The sequence below is a fragment of the Lolium perenne genome, chromosome 3 (genome assembly GCF_019359855.2).
Source record: "Lolium perenne isolate Kyuss_39 chromosome 3, Kyuss_2.0, whole genome shotgun sequence".
NCBI lineage: Eukaryota > Viridiplantae > Streptophyta > Magnoliopsida > Poales > Poaceae > Lolium > Lolium perenne.
Genome location: NC_067246.2, coordinates 178133328 through 178155835, shown reverse-complemented (window position 1 = coordinate 178155835; position 22508 = coordinate 178133328).

Here is a 22508-nt window from a genome sequence, read left to right as displayed (position 1 = left end):
GGCATGCATTGGTGCACCCATGTGCCAAGTGTGGCCTCATCCTGGCATACCCATCCACTTGATTTCCCCAAAAGTGCATGTTTTGGCCTAAAACCCTATATTTGGGGTGTCTGGGTGCAACCCACCATGGTTTACCCCATATTATTCATGTAAATTCCAAGGGTAGCAGTGTGGGGAATGCATTGGTGCACCCATGTGCCAAGTGTGGCCTCACCCTGGCATCCCCAGCCACTTGATTTGCCCCAAAAGTGCATGTTTTGGCCTAAAACCCTATATTTGGGGTGTCTGGGTGCAACTCACCATGGTCTACCCCATATTATTCATGTAAATTCCAAGGGTGGCAGTGTGGGGCATGCATTGGTGCACCCATGTGCCAAGTGTGGCCTCACCCTGGCATCCCCAGCCACTTGATTTGCCCCAAAAGTGCATGTTTTGGCCTAAAACCCTATATTTGGGGTGTCTGGGTGCAACCCACCATGGTCTACCCCATATTATTCATGTAAATTCCAAGGGTAGCAGTGTGGGGCATGCATTGGTGCACCCATGTGCCAAGTGTGGCCTCACCCTGGCATCCCCAGCCACTTGATTTGCCCAAAAGTGCATGTTTTGGCCTAAAACCCAATATTTGGGGTGTCTGGGTGCAACCCACCATGGTCTACCCAATATTATTCATGTAAATTCCAAGGGTAGAAGTGTGGGGCATGCAATGGTGCACCCATGTCCCAAGTGTGGCCTCACCCTGGCATCCCCAGCCACTTGATTTGCCCCAAAAGTGCATGTTTTGGCCTAAAACCCTATATTTGGGGTGTCTGGGTGCAACCCACCATGGTCTACCACATATTATTCATGTAAATTCCAAGGGTAGCAGTGTGGGGCATGCATTGGTGCACCCATGTGCCAAGTGTGGCCTCACCCTGGCATCCCCATCCACTTGATTTCCCCAAAAGTGCATGTTTTGGCCTAAAACCCTATATTTGGGGTGTCTGGGTGCAACCCACCATGGTCTACCCCATATTATTCATGTAAATTCCAAGGGTAGCAGTGTGGGGCATGCATTGGTGCACCCATGTGCCAAGTGTGGCCTCACCCTGGCATCCCCAGCCACTTGATTTGCCCAAAAGTGCATGTTTTGGCCTAAAACCCTATATTTGGGGTGTCTGGGTGCAACTCACCATGGTCTACCCCATATTATTCATGTAAATTCCAAGGGTGGCAGTGTGGGGCATGCATTGGTGCACCCATGTGCCAAGTGTGGCCTCACCCTTGCATCCCCAGCCACTTGATTTTCCCAAAAGTGCATGTTTTGGCCTAAAACCCTATATTTGGGGTGTCTGGGTGCAACTCACCATGGTCTACCCCATATTATTCATCTAAATTCCAAGGGTGGCAGTGTGGGGCATGCATTGGTGCACCCATGTGCCAAGTGTGGCCTCACCCTGGCATCCCCAGACCACTTGATTTGCCCAAAAGTGCATGTTTTGGCCTAAAACCCTATATTTGGGGTGTCTGGGTGCAACTCACCATGGTCTACCCCATATTATTCATGTAAATTCCAAGGGTAGCAGTGTGGGGCATGCATTGGTGCACCCATGTGCCAAGTTTGGCCTCACCCTTGCATCCCCAGCCACTTGATTTGCCCCGAAAGTGCGTGTTTTGGCCTAAAACCCTATATTTGGGGTGTCTGGGTGCAACCCACCATGGTCTACCTCATATTATTCATGTAAATTCCAAGGGTAGCAGTGTGGGGCATGCATTGGTGCACCCATGTGCCAAGTGTGGCCTCACCCTGGCATCCCCAGCCACTTGATTTGCCCCAAAAGTGCATGTTTTGGCCTAAAACCCTATATTTGGGGTGTCTGGGTGCAACTCACCATGGTCTACCCCATATTATTCATGTAAATTCCAAGGGTGGCAGTGTGGGGCATGCATTGGTGCACCCATGTGCCAAGTGTGGCCTCACCCTGGCATCCCCAAACCACTTGATTTGCCCCAAAAGTGCATGTTTTGGCCTAAAACCCTATATTTGGGGTGTCTGGGTGCAACTCACCATGGTCTACCCCATATTATTCATGTAAATTCCAAGGGTGGCAGTGTGGGGAATGCATTGGTGCACCCATGTGCCAAGTGTGGCCTCACCCTGGCATCCCCAGCCACTTGATTTGCCCCAAAAGTGCATGTTTTGGCCTAAAACCCTATATTTGGGGCGTCTGGGTGCAACTCACCATGGTCTACCCCATATTATTCATGTACATTCCAAGGGTAGCACTGTGGGGCATGCATTGGTGCACCCATGTGCCAAGTGTGGCCTCACCCTGGCATCCCCAGCCACTTGATTTGCCCCAAAAGTGCATGTTTTGGCCTAAAACCCTATATTTGGGGTGTCCTGGGTGCAACCCACCATGGTCTACCCCATATTATTCATGTAAATTCCAAGGGTAGCAGTGTGGGGCATGCATTGGTGCACCCATGTGCCAAGTGTGGCCTCACCCTGGCATCCCCATCCACTTGATTTCCCCAAAAGTGCATGTTTTGGCCTAAAACCCTATATTTGGGGTGTCTGTGTGCAACCCACCATGGTCTACCCCATATTATTCATGTAAATTCCAAGGGTAGCAGTGTGGGGCATGCATTGGTGCACCCATGTGCCAAGTGTGGCCTCACCCTGGCATCCCCAGCCACTTGATTTGCCCAAAAGTGCATGTTTTGGCCTAAAACCCTATATTTGGGGTGTCTGGGTGCAACTCACCATGGTCTACCCCATATTATTCATGTAAATTCCAAGGGTGGCAGTGTGGGGCATGCATTGGTGCACCCATGTGCCAAGTGTGGCCTCACCCTTGCATCCCCAGCCACTTGATTTGCCCAAAAGTGCGTGTTTTGGCCTAAAACCCTATATTTGGGGTGTCTGGGTGCAACTCACCATGGTCTACCCCATATTATTCATCTAAATTCCAAGGGTGGCAGTGTGGGGCATGCATTGGTGCACCCATGTGCCAAGTGTGGCCTCACCCTGGCATCCCCAGCCACTTGATTTGCCCAAAAGTGCATGTTTTGGCCTAAAACCCTATATTTGGGGTGTCTGGGTGCAACTCACCATGGTCTACCCCATATTATTCATATAAATTCCAAGGGTAGCAGTGTGGGGCATGCATTGGTGCACCCATGTGCCAAGTGTGGCCTCACCCTTGCATCCCCAGCCACTTGATTTGCCCCAAAAGTGCGTGTTTTGGCCTAAAACCCTATATTTGGGGTGTCTGGGTGCAACCCACCATGGTCTACCCCATATTATTCATGTAAATTCCAAGGGTAGCAGTGTGGGGCATGCATTGGTGCACCCATGTGCCAAGTGTGGCCACACCCTGGCATCCCCATCCACTTGATTTGCCCCAAAAGTGCATGTTTTGGCCTAAAACCCTATATTTGGGGTGTCTGGGTGCAACTCACCATGGTCTACCCCATATTATTCATGTAAATTCCAAGGGTGGCAGTGTGGGGCATGCATTGGTGCACCCATGTGCCAAGTGTGGCCTCACCCTGGCATCCCCAGCCACTTGATTTGCCCCAAAAGTGCATGTTTTGGCCTAAAACCCTATATTTGGGGTGTCTGGGTGCAACTCACCATGGTCTACCCCATATTATTCATGTAAATTCCAAGGGTGGCAGTGTGGGGAATGCATTGGTGCACCCATGTGCCAAGTGTGGCCTCACCCTGGCATCCCCAGCCACTTGATTTGCCCCAAAAGTGCGTGTTTTGGCCTAAAACCCTATATTTGGGGTGTCTGGGTGCAACCCACCATGGTCTACCCCATATTATTCATGTAAATTCCAAGGGTAGCAGTGTGGGGCATGCATTGGTGCACCCATGTGCCAAGTGTGGCCTCATCCTGGCATACCCATCCACTTGATTTCCCCAAAAGTGCATGTTTTGGCCTAAAACCCTATATTTGGGGTGTCTGGGTGCAACCCACCATGGTTTACCCCATATTATTCATGTAAATTCCAAGGGTAGCAGTGTGGGGAATGCATTGGTGCACCCATGTGCCAAGTGTGGCCTCACCCTGGCATCCCCAGCCACTTGATTTGCCCCAAAAGTGCATGTTTTGGCCTAAAACCCTATATTTGGGGTGTCTGGGTGCAACTCACCATGGTCTACCCCATATTATTCATGTAAATTCCAAGGGTGGCAGTGTGGGGCATGCATTGGTGCACCCATGTGCCAAGTGTGGCCTCACCCTGGCATCCCCAGCCACTTGATTTGCCCCAAAAGTGCATGTTTTGGCCTAAAACCCTATATTTGGGGTGTCTGGGTGCAACCCACCATGGTCTACCCCATATTATTCATGTAAATTCCAAGGGTAGCAGTGTGGGGCATGCATTGGTGCACCCATGTGCCAAGTGTGGCCTCACCTGGCATCCCCAGCCACTTGATTTGCCCAAAAGTGCATGTATTGGCCTAAAACCCAATATTTGTGGTGTCCGGGTGCAACCCACCATGGTCTACCCAATATTATTCATGTAAATTCCAAGGGTAGAAGTGTGGGGCATGCAATGGTGCACCCATGTCCCAAGTGTGGCCTCACCCTGGCATCCCCAGCCACTTGATTTGCCCCAAAAGTGCATGTTTTGGCCTAAAACCCTATATTTGGGGTGTCTGGGTGCAACCCACCATGGTCTACCACATATTATTCATGTAAATTCCAAGGGTAGCAGTGTGGGGCATGCATTGGTGCACCCATGTGCCAAGTGTGGCCTCACCCTGGCATCCCCATCCACTTGATTTCCCCAAAAGTGCATGTTTTGGCCTAAAACCCTATATTTGGGGTGTCTGGGTGCAACCCACCATGGTCTACCCCATATTATTCATGTAAATTCCAAGGGTAGCAGTGTGGGGCATGCATTGGTGCACCCATGTGCCAAGTGTGGCCTCACCCTGGCATCCCCAGCCACTTGATTTGCCCAAAAGTGCATGTTTTGGCCTAAAACCCTATATTTGGGGTGTCTGGGTGCAACTCACCATGGTCTACCCCATATTATTCATGTAAATTCCAAGGGTGGCAGTGTGGGGCATGCATTGGTGCACCCATGTGCCAAGTGTGGCCTCACCCTTGCATCCCCAGCCACTTGATTTTCCCAAAAGTGCATGTTTTGGCCTAAAACCCTATATTTGGGGTGTCTGGGTGCAACTCACCATGGTCTACCCCATATTATTCATCTAAATTCCAAGGGTGGCAGTGTGGGGCATGCATTGGTGCACCCATGTGCCAAGTGTGGCCTCACCCTGGCATCCCCAGCCACTTGATTTGCCCAAAAGTGCATGTTTTGGCCTAAAACCCTATATTTGGGGTGTCTGGGTGCAACTCACCATGGTCTACCCCATATTATTCATGTAAATTCCAAGGGTAGCAGTGTGGGGCATGCATTGGTGCACCCATGTGCCAAGTTTGGCCTCACCCTTGCATCCCCAGCCACTTGATTTGCCCCGAAAGTGCGTGTTTTGGCCTAAAACCCTATATTTGGGGTGTCTGGGTGCAACCCACCATGGTCTACCTCATATTATTCATGTAAATTCCAAGGGTAGCAGTGTGGGGCATGCATTGGTGCACCCATGTGCCAAGTGTGGCCTCACCCTGGCATCCCAGCCACTTGATTTGCCCCAAAAGTGCATGTTTTGGCCTAAAACCCTATATTTGGGGTGTCTGGGTGCAACTCACCATGGTCTACCCCATATTATTCATGTAAATTCCAAGGGTGGCAGTGTGGGGCATGCATTGGTGCACCCATGTGCCAAGTGTGGCCTCACCCTGGCATCCCCAGCCACTTGATTTGCCCCAAAAGTGCATGTTTTGGCCTAAAACCCTATATTTGGGGTGTCTGGGTGCAACTCACCATGGTCTACCCCATATTATTCATGTAAATTCCAAGGGTGGCAGTGTGGGGAATGCATTGGTGCACCCATGTGCCAAGTGTGGCCTCACCCTGGCATCCCCAGCCACTTGATTTGCCCCAAAAGTGCATGTTTTGGCCTAAAACCCTATATTTGGGGCGTCTGGGTGCAACTCACCATGGTCTACCCCATATTATTCATGTACATTCCAAGGGTAGCACTGTGGGGCATGCATTGGTGCACCCATGTGCCAAGTGTGGCCTCACCCTGGCATCCCCAGCCACTTGATTTGCCCCAAAAGTGCATGTTTTGGCCTAAAACCCTATATTTGGGGTGTCTGGGTGCAACCCACCATGGTCTACCCCATATTATTCATGTAAATTCCAAGGGTAGCAGTGTGGGGCATGCATTGGTGCACCCATGTGCCAAGTGTGGCCTCACCCTGGCATCCCCATCCACTTGATTTCCCCAAAAGTGCATGTTTTGGCCTAAAACCCTATATTTGGGGTGTCTGTGTGCAACCCACCATGGTCTACCCCATATTATTCATGTAAATTCCAAGGGTAGCAGTGTGGGGCATGCATTGGTGCACCCATGTGCCAAGTGTGGCCTCACCCTGGCATCCCCAGCCACTTGATTTGCCCAAAAGTGCATGTTTTGGCCTAAAACCCTATATTTGGGGTGTCCGGGTGCAACTCACCATGGTCTACCCCATATTATTCATGTAAATTCCAAGGGTGGCAGTGTGGGGCATGCATTGGTGCACCCATGTGCCAAGTGTGGCCTCACCCTTGCATCCCCAGCCACTTGATTTGCCCAAAAGTGCGTGTTTTGGCCTAAAACCCTATATTTGGGGTGTCTGGGTGCAACTCACCATGGTCTACCCCATATTATTCATCTAAATTCCAAGGGTGGCAGTGTGGGGCATGCATTGGTGCACCCATGTGCCAAGTGTGGCCTCACCCTGGCATCCCCAGCCACTTGATTTGCCCAAAAGTGCATGTTTTGGCCTAAAACCCTATATTTGGGGTGTCTGGGTGCAACTCACCATGGTCTACCCCATATTATTCATATAAATTCCAAGGGTAGCAGTGTGGGGCATGCATTGGTGCACCCATGTGCCAAGTGTGGCCTCACCCTTGCATCCCCAGCCACTTGATTTGCCCCAAAAGTGCGTGTTTTGGCCTAAAACCCTATATTTGGGGTGTCTGGGTGCAACCCACCATGGTCTACCCCATATTATTCATGTAAATTCCAAGGGTAGCAGTGTGGGGCATGCATTGGTGCACCCATGTGCCAAGTGTGGCCACACCCTGGCATCCCCATCCACTTGATTTGCCCCAAAAGTGCATGTTTTGGCCTAAAACCCTATATTTGGGGTGTCTGGGTGCAACTCACCATGGTCTACCCCATATTATTCATGTAAATTCCAAGGGTGGCAGTGTGGGGCATGCATTGGTGCACCCATGTGCCAAGTGTGGCCTCACCCTGGCATCCCCAGCCACTTGATTTGCCCCAAAAGTGCATGTTTTGGCCTAAAACCCTATATTTGGGGTGTCTGGGTGCAACTCACCATGGTCTACCCCATATTATTCATGTAAATTCCAAGGGTGGCAGTGTGGGGAATGCATTGGTGCACCCATGTGCCAAGTGTGGCCTCACCCTGGCATCCCCAGCCACTTGATTTGCCCCAAAAGTGCATGTTTTGGCCTAAAACCCTATATTTGGGGCGTCTGGGTGCAACTCACCATGGTCTACCCCATATTATTCATGTACATTCCAAGGGTAGCACTGTGGGGCATGCATTGGTGCACCCATGTGCCAAGTGTGGCCTCACCCTGGCATCCCCAGCCACTTGATTTGCCCCAAAAGTGCATGTTTTGGCCTAAAACCCTATATTTGGGGTGTCTGGGTGCAACCCACCATGGTTTACCCCATATTATTCATATAAATTCCAAGGGTGGCAGTGTGGGGCATGCAATGGTGCACCCATGTGCCAAGTGTGGCCTCACCCTGGCATCCCCAGCCACTTGATTTGCCCCAAAAGTGCATGTTTTGGCCTAAAACCCTATATTTGGGGTGTCTGGGTGCAACTCACCATGGTCTACCCCATATTATTCATGTAAATTCCAAGGGTAGAAGTGTGGGGCATGCATTGGTGCACCCATGTCCCATGTGTGGTCTCACTCTGGCATCCCCAGCCACTTGATTTGCCCCAAAAGTGCATGTTTTGGCCTAAAACCCTATATTTGGGGTGTCTGGGTGCAACCCACCATGGTCTACCCCATATTATTCATGTAAATTCCAAGGTTAGCAGTGTGGGGCATGCATTGGTGCACCCATGTGCCAAGTGTGGCCTCACCCTGGCATCCCCATCCACTTGATTTCCCCAAAAGTGCATGTTTTGGCCTAAAACCCTATATTTGGGGTGTCTGGGTGCAACCCACCATGGTCTACCCCATATTATTCATGTAAATTCCAAGGGTAGCAGTGTGGGGCATGCATTGGTGCACCCATGTGCCAAGTGTGGCCTCACCCTGGCATCCCCAGCCACTTGATTTGAACAAAAGTGCATGTTTTGGCCTAAAACCCTATATTTGGGGTGTCTGGGTGCAACTCACCATGGTCTACCCCATATTATTCATGTAAATTCCAAGGGTGGCAGTGTGGGGCATGCATTGGTGCACCCATGTGCCAAGTGTGGCCTCACCCTTGCATCCCCAGCCACTTGATTTGCCCAAAAGTGCATGTTTTGGCCTAAAACCCTATATTTGGGGTGTCTGGGTGCAACTCACCATGGTCTACCCCATATTATTCATCTAAATTCCAAGGGTGGCAGTGTGGGGCATGCATTGGTGCACCCATGTGCCAAGTGTGGCCTCACCCTGGCATCCCCAGCCACTTGATTTGCCCAAAAGTGCATGTTTTGGCCTAAAACCCTATATTTGGGGTGTCTGGGTGCAACTCACCATGGTCTACCCCATATTATTCATGTAAATTCCAAGGGTAGCAGTGTGGGGCATGCATTGGTGCACCCATGTGCCAAGTGTGGCCTCACCCTTGCATCCCCAGCCACTTGATTTGCCCCAAAAGTGCGTGTTTTGGCCTAAAACCCTATATTTGGGGTGTCTGGGTGCAACCCACCATGGTCTACCCCATATTATTCATGTAAATTCCAAGGGTAGCAGTGTGGGGCATGCATTGGTGCACCCATGTGCCAAGTGTGGCCTCACCCTGGCATCCCCAGCCACTTGATTTGCCCCAAAAGTGCATGTTTTGGCCTAAAACCCTATATTTCGGGTGTCTGGGTGCAACTCACCATGGTCTACCCCATATTATTCATGTAAATTCCAAGGGTGGCAGTGTTGGGCATGCATTGGTGCACCCATGTGCCAAGTGTGGCCTCACCCTAGCATCCCCAGCCACTTGATTTGCCCCAAAAGTGCATGTTTTGGCCTAAAACCCTATATTTGGGGTGTCTGGGTGCAACTCACCATGGTCTACCCCATATTATTCATGTAAATTCCAAGGGTGGCAGCGTGGGGAATGCATTGGTGCACCCATGTGCCAAGTGTGGCCTCACCCTGGCATCCCCAGCCACTTGATTTGCCCCAAAAGTGCATGTTTTGGCCTAAAACCCTATATTTGGGGCGTCTGGGTGCAACTCACCATGGTCTACCCCATATTATTCATGTACATTCCAAGGGTAGCACTGTGGGGCATGTATTGGTGCACCCATGTGCCAAGTGTGGCCTCACCCTGGCATCCCCAGCCACTTGATTTGCCCCAAAAGTGCATGTTTTGGCCTAAAACCCTATATTTGGGGTGTCTGGGTGCAACCCACCATGGTCTTGTAGGATAACGTTGCATAGAAAACAAAAATTTTCCTACGGCGAACACGCAATCCAAGCCAAGATGCAATCTAGAAGACGGTAGCAACGAGGGGGTATCGAGTCTCACCCTTGAAGAGATTCCAAAGCCTACAAGATGAGGCTCTTGTTGCTGCGGTAGACGATCACTTGCCGCTTGCAAAAGCGCGTAGAAGATCTTGATCACGATCGGTTCCGGCGCCACGAACGGGCAGCACCTCCGTACTCGGTCACACGTTCGGTTGTTGATGAAGACGACGTCCACCTCCCCGTTCCAGCGGGCAGCGGAAGTAGTAGCTCCTCTTGAATCCGACAGCACGACGGCGTGGTGTCGGTGGCGGTGAAGAAGTCCGGCGGAGCTTCGCTAAGCTACGCGGGAGATATGGAGGAGAAGGGGGCGGCTAGGGTTTGGGAGGGGGTGGCCGGCCACTCAAGGGGGGCGGCCAGCTTGTGGTCTTGGGGTGGCCGGCCCCCTCCCTTGGCCCCTCATTATATAGGTGGATCCCAAGTGTTGGTGTCCAAGTCTTCGAATAAGACCCGAAACAAAAACCTTCCATAGGAGGGGGGAAACCTAGCCCAACTAGGACTCCCACCCAAAGGTGGGATTCCCACCTCCCATGTGGGGGGTGGCCGGCCCCCTATGGTGGAGTCCACTTGGGACTCCACCCCATCTAGGGCTGGCCGGCCATGGTGGTGGAGTCCCATGTGGACTCCACCTTCCTTGGTGGTTTCTTCCGGACTTTTCTAGAACCTTCTAGAACCTTCCATAGAACCTTCCGCGACATTTTATTTCACATAAAATGACATCCTATATATGAATCTTATTCTCCGGACCATTCCTAACTCCTCGTGATGTCCGGGATCTCATCCGGGACTCCGAACAAATATTCGAACTCCATTCCATAATTCAAGTGCTACCATTTCAACATCCAACTTTAAGTGTGTCACCCTACGGTTCGAGAACTATGCGGACATGGTTGAGTACTCACTCCGACCAATAACCAATAGCGGGATCTGGAGATCCATAATGGCTCCCACATATTCAACGATGACTTTAGTGATCGAATGAACCATTCACATACATTACCAATTCCCTTTGTCTCGCGATATTTTACTTGTCCGAGGTTTGATCTTCGGTATCACTCTATACCTTGTTCAACCTCGTCTCCTGACAAGTACTCTTTACTCGTACCGTGGTATGTGGTCTCTTATGAACTCTTTCATATGCTTGCAAGACATTAGACGACATTCCACCGAGAGGGCCCAGAGTATATCTATCCGTCATCGGGATGGACAAATCCCACTGTTGATCCATATGCCTCAACTCATACTTTCCGGATACTTAATCCCACCTTTATAGCCACCCATTTACGCAGTGGTGTTTGGTGTAATCAAAGTACCTTTCCGGTATAAGTGATTTACATGATCTCATGGTCATAAGGACTAGGTAACTATGTATCAAAAGCTTATAGCAAATAACTTAATGACGAGATCTTATGCTACGCTTAATTGGGTGTGTCCATTATATCATTCACACAATGACATAACCTTGTTATTAATAACATCCAATGTTCATGATTATGAAACTAATCATCCATTAATCAACAAGCTAGTTTAAGAGGCATACTAGGGACTTCTTGTTTGTCTACATATCACACATGTACTAATGTTTCGGTTAATACAATTCTAGCATGATATATAAACATTTATCATAAACATAAAGATATAAATAATAACCACTTTATTATTGCCTCTAGGGCATATCTCCTTCAGTCTCCCACTTGCACTAGAGTCAATAATCTAGTTTACATTTTGTAAAGATATAACACCTTGGCCTTCCGGTGCTTTATCATGTTTTGCTCACGGGAGAGGTTTTAGTCAATGGATCTGACATGCTCAGAACCGTATGTATTTTGTAATTCATTTGCGTCTCAACGCGTCACTCATTTCCAAATGAGTCGGCATTTAATATGTTTGGTCTTCTGGTGGAACCTTAATTCCGCGGTCTGAAATATGTCACTAACATTGTCACACACAATATAGCTTCAAAGTTCTGACTCTGTCGGAACTACACCAAGTTCTCAAAGAACCTCTTGACTTAACATCCTTTGTCATTGTCAAAACAATGACATACTCTGCCTTCTTTTGTAGAATCCGTCACAATATTTAGAACTCTTCTAAATCTAGCATAAACTACTTCTAGCTCATTGTGCTACCCTTTAAACAATACTTAGTCTAATTTGAGATTGAAATTATATTTTATATGTGACAAAACCAATATCGGTGTAACACCTTACAGCGATTTGTTTGTCATTTCTTCATACAAATATATATATATATCCTTAGTTCTTCTAAAGTACTCAAGGATATTCTTACTGTTGTCCAATGATCATCATATGAATCATTCTGGTATATGCTCATAACACTTTATAGCACATGATATCTGATTGTGTACATATTATTCGTGATCTAAAATCACTCATGTGTTTTTACTCATCGAGTGTCAGACACACTCAAGTCTTGTTAATCCTTCACATGACAAGAACATTTTCTTAATATTTCTATATTGAACTACTTCAATATCCATCTTATGTACTTTGACTTAAACTTATTTATGTGTTTCAATCTATCTTCATAGATCTTGACACTAAATTTGTTTCAGTCCATATCCTTTCATTGAAGTTAATTCTCAATGAAACCTTTTAATCAAGTATATAATTACATCATTTATAACCAACTATATGTCACCTACATAAAGTATTATAAATGTGTCTTAGCGCTCCCACTTAATTTTTTTTTTTTGCAAAAGCAAGCCTCTTCATCATCTCTGATGAAATCAAAAACTCTTTGACTATTTCATCTGGTGAAGATTCCAACTCCGTGATACTTACTTCATCCAATTGAAGCTTGTATAGCTATCTAGTATTCCACGGACCAGCAAAACTCTTGGTTGTATCTTGTATACATACTTCTGTTTAAGTAGTGTATTTTGCCATCCTACTAGCAAATCTCATAAAAGAAATATGTAGTGATTACTAGAATAATCCACATAGACTATAAGCATTGCTACGTAAGATCTAATCTTATCGTATTCAACTCTTTGAACTTTGTCGTAAACAATTTTTCGACAAGTCAAGCTTTCTTCAAGGATATTAAGTCTATCAATTTCATAGATCCATTTACTTTCATAAAGTATTCATCTATCTTGGATTTCATGGCGTATAGCCATTTTAACGGAGTCAGGGCCCATCATAGCTTCTTTGTTTGTAGTTGGTTTATCATTGTTCATAATCAATCCTTTGTCCACAAATCATTTATTTGATCACAAAGTAAACCATACCTACAAAGTTCAATATGTACTTCGATTTCCATGGCTAAAACACTTTGTAGTCATGGGAGCCATGATCGTCGTGGCCGCTTCCGAAACAAATTCCGATGCTGCGCTACTCTGATCATTATGCTCAGGTTCATAAACCTTATCAAATTATATTGTCCTCCCACTCAAAAACTTCACTAGAAACAATTTCTTGGAAATAAGAAACATTGACAAACACTTTTGTCTTTGTCTACATAGTGGGAAGAATTCCCAATCAATTCTCTGGGATAACCAACAAAGACATTCATCCGATTTTGGTTGTAAACTTATTTACTTATGCTATGCATACCAAAATTTTAAGAAAAGACTATTAGGATTCATACCCATACCATAACTCGTATGGTGTCATTTCAACGGATCATGATGATGCTCTATTAAGTGTAAAAGCGGTAGTCACTAAAGCATAATCCACAAAAATATAATGGCGTCATAATATTTTATCTCATCATTAATCCAACAAGGTTTGGATACATCTCTCGGATACTTCATCATCACTATGATACTCCAAGAAACGTGAGTTGTAGAACAATTTCATAACTCTCTTAGATGTTCGCTAAAACTCGTAATTCAAATATTTCCACCATGATTCAATCATAGATACTTGACTTTTCTATTACGATGATTTCCACTTCATGCTGAAATTTATTTGAATCCATTCAAAATGTTTCAAACTTTTCCTTATTGAATATATCCACATATATACTCAATTCATTGTTTGAAAGTTTTCATGAAGTAGAAGAATCTCCCGCACACAACTATGCCCAGTGAACCACATACATCATCATGTATTTTTCACTAAGTTAGTTGCCCGTTCAACTTTTGGCCTATGAACGGTATTTTAATCATTCTCTTTAGAAAAGATTTGCAAGCGCCAAATGATTCAAAAATCAAATGACTCCGAAAATCCATTTGCATGGAGTTCCTTCATGCGTTCCTTTCTAACATGACCTAAATGGCGGTTCCACAAATAAGTGGAATTCAAATCATTTGCCTTATGGCATTTTAGCGTCAGTGTTATGTATGTGTGTTTCACCATTAAGATTTATAATAACTTATCCATCGTACATGGAGTAATGTCATAATTTAAACAACTCATTGTTTTTATTTGACCAGAGCAAAATAACAATTATTAAGTTCTTTATTATAAATTCTAAGGGCTAGATAGAATACCAACGACGAACATAATAACACTTTATTTTGTTCCAGACGTGTATTCCTATCATATTCCTTGTCAGTCACTTAGGCCATTGTATTCTTGTATTGTGTTGTTTTGTATGACACTTCATACCAACCAATATAGTACTAATACCCAAGAATTTCATAGTGTGACCTAACTAGGAATACAACCATAACATGTATATCATTTATATACACCTGAGCTAGACTTTCTAGTCTTTTCTTTCTTTTTGCCAAAATATCTTTTGTAGTTTCTCTTTTAGCTTTCCTCATTATTCAGAAAAACACTTCAACATCATTAACTTCTAGGTTTGTTGGTCAAATACCAATAACCTTGAGGTTCTTACTTTGAAGTTGATCATCATATGACAAGTGTTCCAGATTTCATTATTAGTAACTTTGTAATATGATGAACAATTTCACTCATAATTTTATCCATCATATCATGACGACTTTCCGAGACCATGTCTGTACATGCTAGGCTCGTAAAGTTTTAACCTTGGTATTTGCATGTGCAAATCTAGCTTGCACCCGTTTTATGCACACGTAGAATCTATCACACCCGATCATCACGTGATGCTTCGAAACGACGAGTCTTAGTAACGGTGCATATTTAAGGATGGTCACTTCATGGATATGCGAATATCGTTAGTGCCCCAATAGTTGGAGGATTGTGACGCCTTGCGTCATCAACCTTCGTACATTCCCATAAAACTTATGAGTTTATGTAGTCTCACCAAACTTTATTCTATCATCTTGCAATAAGGTCTTAGATATCACATATATCTCATACCTTGATTATTTCTGAAAACTAAATTTTCAGCTCCTTACTTTTCAAACAGACTTGAACTTCAAGTTTCACGGAGACAAGATAACTTTAGGTACTAATTGAAACCATAGCTCTTTGAATCAACAATGTGAGGTTTACTAAAAGTTTGCAATAGGACTCAATCAATTCTTGATTTTTTTTTTAACAATACGGTACCAATCCGTAAAGTTTCTTGTCAGATTTTAACAGTATTTCTATCTCAATTACAAGACTAGCGCATGGTAGAAAACGGATGCCAATACTACAAAAATAATTCAAAATACTACTCAGACTATGTTTATGATAATTAGTTCATGTTTTAATCTAATTGCTAATGAACTCCCACTTAATACAACATCCCTCATAGTTGTTAAGTGGTACACGATCCAAATTCACTACACCAAAAACCGATCATCACGTGAGATGATGTAGCTTCAATGGTGAACATCAACATGTTGATCATATCATCCATATGACTCGTGTTCAACCTTTCGGTTTCCGTTGTCCCGAGGCCATGTCTGTACATGCTAGGCTCGTCAAGCAAACCCAAGTATTCCGCGTGTGCAACATGGCTTACACCCGTTGTATGTCAAGTTTATCACACCCGATCATCACGAGATGCTTCAAAACGTCGAACAATGCAACGGTGCATACGAGGGAAGAACACTTTATTATCTTGATATTAATGTGAGGGATCATCTTATAATGCTACCGTCGCGATCTAAGCAAAATAAGATGCATAAAAGGATTAACATCACATGCAGTTCATATGTGATATGATATGGCCCTTTTGTCTTTGCGCCTTTGATCTTCATCTCCAAAGCACGGATATGATCTCCATCATCTTCGGGCATGATCTCCATCATCGTCGGTGTAGCGTCAAGGTTCATGGCGCCGTCTTCATGGTTGTTCACCTCATGTAGCAACTATAACAACTACTTTGAAATACTACTCAACATGAAAATTAAAGACAACCATAAGGCTCCTGCCGGTTGCCACAATACAATAATGATCATCTCATACATATTCATCATCATATCATGGCCATATCACATCACCAAACCCTGCAAAAACAAGTTAGACGTCTCTAATTTGGTTTGCATATTTTACGTGGTTTAGGGTTTTCGAGAGAGATCTAATCTACCTACGAACATGAACCACAACGTTGATACTAATGTTTTCAATAGAAGAGTAAATTGAATCTTCACTATAGTAGGAGAGACAGACACCCGCAAAGCCTCTTATGCAATACAAGTTGCATGTCAAACGAGGAACAAGTCTCATGAACGCGGTCATGTAAAGTTAGTCCGAGCCGCTTCATCCCACTATGCCACAAAGATGCAAAGTACTCAAACTAAAGATAACAAGAGCATCAACGCCCACAAACCATTGTGTTCTACTCGTGCAACCATCTATGCATAGATACGGCTCTGATACCACTGTAGGATAACGTTGCATAGAAAACAAAAATTTTCCTACGGCGAACACGCAATCCAAGCCAAGATGCAATCTAGAAGATGGTAGCAACGAGGGGGTATCGAGTCTCACCCTTGAAGAGATTCCAAAGCCTACAAGATGAGGCTCTTGTTGCTGCGGTAGACGATCACTTGCCGCTTGCAAAAGCGCGTAGAAGATCTTGATCACGATCGGTTCCGGCGCCACGAACGGGCAGCACCTCCGTACTCGGTCACACGTTCGGTTGTTGATGAAGACGACGTCCACCTCCCCGTTCCAGCGGGCAGCGGAAGTAGTAGCTCCTCTTGAATCCGACAGCACGACGGCGTGGTGTCGGTGGCGGTGAAGAAGTCCGGCGGAGCTTCGCTAAGCTACGCGGGAGATATGGAGGAGAGGGGGCGGCTAGGGTTTGGGAGGGGGTGGCCGGCCACTCAAGGGGGGCGGCCAGCTTGTGGTCTTGGGGTGGCCGGCCCCCTCCCTTGGCCCCTCATTATATAGGTGGATCCCAAGTGTTGGTGTCCAAGTCTTCGAATAAGACCCGAAACAAAAACCTTCCATAGGAGGGGGGAAACCTAGCCCAACTAGGACTCCCACCCAAAGGTGGGATTCCCACCTCCCATGTGGGGGGTGGCCGGCCCCCTATGGTGGAGTCCACTTGGGACTCCACCCCATCTAGGGCTGGCCGGCCATGGTGGTGGAGTCCCATGTGGACTCCACCTTCCTTGGTGGTTTCTTCCGGACTTTTCTAGAACCTTCTAGAACCTTCCATAGAACCTTCCGCGACATTTTATTTCACATAAAATGACATCCTATATATGAATCTTATTCTCCGGACCATTCCGGAACTCCTCGTGATGTCCGGATCTCATCCGGGACTCGAACAAATATTCGAACTCCATTCCATAATTCAAGTGCTACCATTTCAACATCCAACTTTAAGTGTGTCACCCTACGGTTCGAGAACTATGCGGACATGGTTGAGTACTCACTCCGACCAATAACCAATAGCGGGATCTGGAGATCCATAATGGCTCCCACATATTCAACGATGACTTTAGTGATCGAATGAACCATTCACATACATTACCAATTCCCTTTGTCTCACGATATTTTACTTGTCCGAGGTTTGATCTTCGGTATCACTCTATACCTTGTTCAACCTCGTCTCCTGACAAGTACTCTTTACTCGTACCGTGGTATGTGGTCTCTTATGAACTCTTTCATATGCTTGCAAGACATTAGACGACATTCCACCGAGAGGGCCCAGAGTATATCTATCCGTCATCGGGATGGACAAATCCCACTGTTGATCCATATGCCTCAACTCATACTTTCCGGATACTTAATCCCACCTTTATAGCCACCCATTTACGCAGTGGTGTTTGGTGTAATCAAAGTACCTTTCCGGTATAAGTGATTTACATGATCTCATGGTCATAAGGACTAGGTAACTATGTATCAAAAGCTTATAGCAAATAACTTAATGACGAGATCTTATGCTACGCTTAATTGGGTGTGTCCATTATATCATTCACACAATGACATAACCTTGTTATTAATAACATCCAATGTTCATGATTATGAAACTAATCATCCATTAATCAACAAGCTAGTTTAAGAGGCATACTAGGGACTTCTTGTTTGTCTACATATCACACATGTACTAATGTTTCGGTTAATACAATTCTAGCATGATATATAAACATTTATCATAAACATAAAGATATAAATAATAACCACTTTATTATTGCCTCTAGGGCATATCTCCTTCAGGTCTACCCCATATTATTCATGTAAATTCCAAGGGTGGCAGTGTGGGGCATGCAATGGTGCACCCATGTGCCAAGTGTGGCCTCACCCTGGCATCCCCAGCCACTTGATTTGCCCCAAAAGTGCATGTTTTGGCCTAAAACCCTATATTTGGTGTGTCTGGGTGCAACTCACCATGGTCTACCCCATATTATTCATGTAAATTCCAAGGGTAGCAGTTTGGGGCATGCATTGGTGCACCCATGTGCCAAGTGTGGCCTCACCCTGGCATCCCCAGCCACTTGATTTGCCCCAAAAGTGCATGTTTTGGCCTAAAACCCTATATTTGGGGTGTCTGGGTGCAACTCACCATGGTCTACCCCATATTATTCATGTAAATTCCAAGGGTGGCAGTGTGGGTCATGCATTGTTGCACCCATGTGCCAAGTGTGGCCTCACCCTGGCATCCCCAGCCACTTGATTTGCCCCAAAAGTGCATGTTTTGGCCTAAAACCCTATATTTGGGGTGTCTGGGTGCAACCCACCATGGTCTACCCCAGATTATTCATGTAAATTCCCAGGGTAGCAGTGTGGGGCATGCATTGGTGCACCCATGTGTCAAGTGTGGCCTCACCCTGGCATCCCCAGCCACTTGATTTGCCCCAAAAGTGCATGTTTTGGCCTAAAACCCTATATTTGGGGTGTCTGGGTGCAACCCACCAAGGTCTACCCCATATTATTCATGTAAATTCCAAGGGTAGCAGTGTGGGGCATGCATTGGTGCACCCATGTGCCAAGTGTGGCCTCACCCTGGCATCCCCAGCCACTTGATTTGCCCCAAAAGTGCATGCTTTGGTCTAAAACCCTATATTTGGGGTGTCTGGGTGCAACTCACCATGGTCTACCCCATATTATTCATGTAAATTCCAAGGGTAGCAGTGTGGGGCATGCATTGGTGCACCCATGTCCCAAGTGTGGCCTCACCCTGGCATCCCCATCCACTTGATTTGCCCCAAAAGTGCATGTTTTGGCCTAAAACCCTATATTTGGGGTGTCTGGGTGCAACTCACCATGGTCTACCCCATATTATTCATGTAAATTCCAAGGGTAGCAGTTTGGGGCATGCATTGGTGCACCCATGTGCCAAGTGTGGCCTCACCCTGGCATCCCCAGCCACTTGATTTGCCCCAAAAGTGCATGTTTTGGCCTAAAACCCTATATTTGGGGTGTCTGGGTGCAACCCACCATGGTCTACCCCAGATTATTCATGTAAATTCCAAGGGTAGCAGTGTGGGGCATGCATTGGTGCACCCATGTGCCAAGTGTGGCCTCACCCTGGCATCCCCAGCCACTTGATTTGCCCCAAAAGTGCATGTTTTGGCCTAAAACCCTATATTTGGGGTGTCTGGGTGCAACCCACCAAGGTCTACCCCATATTATTCATGTAAATTCCAAGGGTAGCAGTGTGGGGCATGCATTGGTGCACCCATGTGCCAAGTGTGGCCTCACCCTGGCATCCCCAGCCACTTGATTTGCCCCAAAAGTGCATGCTTTGGCCAAAAACCCTATATTTGGGGTGTCTGGGTGCAACTCACCATGGTCTACCCCATATTATTCATGTAAATTCCAAGGGTAGCAGTGTGGGGCATGCATTGGTGCACCCATGTCCCAAGTGTGGCCTCACCCTGGCATCCCCATCCACTTGATTTGCCCCAAAAGTGCATGTTTTGGCCTAAAACCCTATATTTGGGGTGTCTGGGTGCAACCCACCATGGTCTACCCCATATTATTCATGTAAATTCCAAGGGTGGCAGTGTGGGGCATGCATTGGTGCACCCATGTGCCAAGTGTGGCCTCACCCTGGCATCCCCACGCCCTTGATTTGCCCCAAAAGTGCATGTTTTGGCCTAAAACCCTATATTTGGGGTGTCTGGGTGCAACTCACCATGGTCTACCCCATATTATTCATGTAAATTCCAAGGGTGGCAGTGTGGGGCATGCATTGGTGCACCCATGTGCCAAGTGTGGCCTCACCCTGGCATCCCCAGCCACTTGATTTGCCCCAAAAGTGCATGTTTTGGCCTAAAACCCTATATTTGGGGTGTCTGGGTGCAACTCACCATGGTCTACCCGATATTATTCATGTAAATTACAAGGGTAGAAGTGTGGGGCATGTATTGGTGCACCCATGTGCCAAGTGTGGCCTCACCCTGGCATCCCCAGCCACTTGATTTGCCCCAAAAGTGCATGTTTTGGCCTAAAACCCTATATTTGGGGTGTCTGGGTGCAACCCACCATGGTCTACCCCAGATTATTCATGTAAATTCCAAGGGTAGCAGTGTGGGGCATGCATTGGTGCACCCATGTGCCAAGTGTGGCCTCACCCTGGCATCCCCAGCCACTTGATTTGCCCCAAAAGTGCATGTTTTGGCCTAAAACCCTATATTTGGGGTGTCTGGGTGCAACCCACCATGGTCTACCCCATATTCTTCATGTAAATTCCAAGGGTGGCAGTGTGGGGCATGCCATGGTGCACCCATGTGCCAAGTGTGGCCTCACCCTGGCATCCCCAGCCACTTGATTTGCCCCAAAAGTGCATGTTTTGGCCTAAAACCCTATATTTGGGGTGTCTGGGTGCAACTCACCATGGTCTACCCCATATTATTCATGTAAATTCCAAGGGTGGCAGTGTGGGGCATGCATTGGTGCACCCATGTGCCAAGTGTGGCCTCACCCTGGCATCCCCAGCCACTTGATTTGCCCCAAAAGTGCATGTTTTGGCCTAAAACCCTATATTTGGGGTGTCTGGGTGCAACTCACCATGGTCTACCCCATATTATTCATGTAAATTCCAAGGGTGGCAGTGTGGGGAATGCATTGGTGCACCCATGTGCCAAGTGTGGCCTCACCCTGGCATCCCCAGCCACTTGATTTGCCCCAAAAGTGCATGTTTTGGCCTAAAACCCTATATTTGGGGCGTCTGGGTGCAACTCACCATGGTCTACCCCATATTATTCATGTACATTCCAAGGGTAGCACTGTGGGGCATGCATTGGTGCACCCATGTGCCAAGTGTGGCCTCACCCTGGCACCCCTAGCCACTTGATTTGCCCCAAAAGTGCATGTTTTGGCCTAAAACCCTATATTTGGGGTGTCTGGGTGCAACCCACCATGGTCTACCCCATATTATTCATGTAAATTCCAAGGGTGGCAGTGTGGGGCATGCAATGGTGCACACATGTGCCAAGTGTGGCCTCACCCTGGCATCCCCAGCCACTTGATTTGCCCCAAAAGTGCATGTTTTGGCCTAAAACCCTATATTTGGGGTGTCTGGGTGCAACCCACCATGGTGTACCCCATATTATTCATGTAAATTCCAAGGGTCGTAGTGTGGGGCATGCATTGGTGCACCCATGTGCCAAGTGTGGCCTCACCCTTGCATCCCCAGCCACTTGATTTGCCCCAAAAGTGCATGTTTTGGCCTAAAACCCTATATTTGGGGTGTCTGGGTGCAACTCACCATGGTCTACCCCATATTATTCATGTAAATTCCTAGGGTAGCAGTGTGGGGCATACATTGGTGCACCCATGTGCCAAGTGTGGCCTCACCCTGGCATCCCCAGCCACTTGATTTGCCCCAAAAGTGCATGTTTTGGCCTAAAACCCTATATTTTCCCTCTTAAATATAAAAAAGAAAAAAAAATTAAACAAAGGCTGCCTTGCTTGGACGAGATCCGGCCCACGAATCAAATTTCCGGCACGAAACGATCAAGCCCACCCACCCAACATATTAGTTAACAACTTTAATTGTGCAGGGCGTAATTTGCGGCAACACGTACTACCCATCACGGGTAACCCACACCCCCACGAACTATATCATCGTCGTATTTTCACACCGTTTCATCTCAGCGACGTCTGGGCGGCCGACCAAGCAACATATTTCACCTGTTCATCTGAGAGAACTAGTGTTGATCATCGACGGCACCCCTTTGCCATGGATCAGGTATGTCAAGACTTTCACCTGTCGTAATATTATTTGACTTGTCGTCGAGATAGATCGCAAATTAGGTATGGGAGGCCGCCATGGGAATCGACCAGATCAACACATCCAAAATCTCATTGGATAGAGTCGGCGCTTCATACTTATTAGATTATACGTACTTAACAGATTCTAGTTCTCCGAAAACCCCT